Here is a 784-nt window from a genome sequence, read left to right as displayed (position 1 = left end):
ATAGATGTAACTCCTGCACATTGATGTTTCTCTCTCTTTCTCCCTCCCTTCCCCTCTTTCTAAAATTAAATAAATCTTTAAAAACCTACCAGGGTTCATCCCAGGCAAACCCATCCTGAGGCCTACCCTCTTTCTACCAGGATAAGAACGCTTCCTGTAGCCTTTTTTTTTTTAAGTAGTATAAACAAAATTTTATTTATAATAAACTCATCTTCCATAAATGAATAAAACCTGTGGTTTAATTAAACTTTACATTTTCCTTACATATTCTAGAATCCATCCATATCAACTTTGGAATTTTAACCTTGCCTGAGACTATGAAATAGGGTGGACAAACCCCTATCATTTGTTGTTCAACCATTTTTCTTCACCTTGCTTTGTGATTTCATATAGTTCAGAATTTTCAATGGATTTGTAATAATCCTCCAAGATGAAGGGAAATTTCTTAATTATTGTTTGCCTAAAATCTTGGTTTGGATTCATCTTATTAACCAAAATATATGCTCCAAAATGCCCACAAATTCAGCTACTAAAATTCCTTTAAAGCTCTTCTTTGCCAGCGGTTCCAAAGCGCGGGCCATCCTGAGTCCCACACATGAAGGGCATCACAGGACACGAGTAGGCAGAGCCCCGCCCCTCCCGGCTTTGGCCCTGCCCCTCCCCGCGTTGGCCCCGCCCTTGCTCCGGCCTGACTGCCCTCCTAACCTAAGAGGAAGGCGGAGCCCCGGGCAGTGGCTGTCACGTGGGAGAGGAGAGACCTGATGGCTGGGCGCTGGGGTGCAGT

At 43.4% G+C, this 784-nt stretch overlaps 1 pseudogene; it reads right to left on the bottom strand.

The window, feature by feature from the left end:
* Positions 1-342: 342 nt before the first annotated feature.
* LOC150005611 (protein CEBPZOS pseudogene) lies at positions 343-581 on the bottom strand (annotated as a pseudogene).
* Between the last annotated feature and the right edge of the window lie 203 nt (positions 582-784).

Source organism: Furipterus horrens, unplaced genomic scaffold, assembly GCF_987537825.1.
Source record: "Furipterus horrens unplaced genomic scaffold, mFurHor1.1.pri manual_scaffold_6, whole genome shotgun sequence".
Taxonomy (NCBI): domain Eukaryota; kingdom Metazoa; phylum Chordata; class Mammalia; order Chiroptera; family Furipteridae; genus Furipterus; species Furipterus horrens.
The sequence above is the reverse complement of the archived record's forward strand: the minus strand, read 5'-3'. Positions and strand labels throughout refer to the sequence as shown.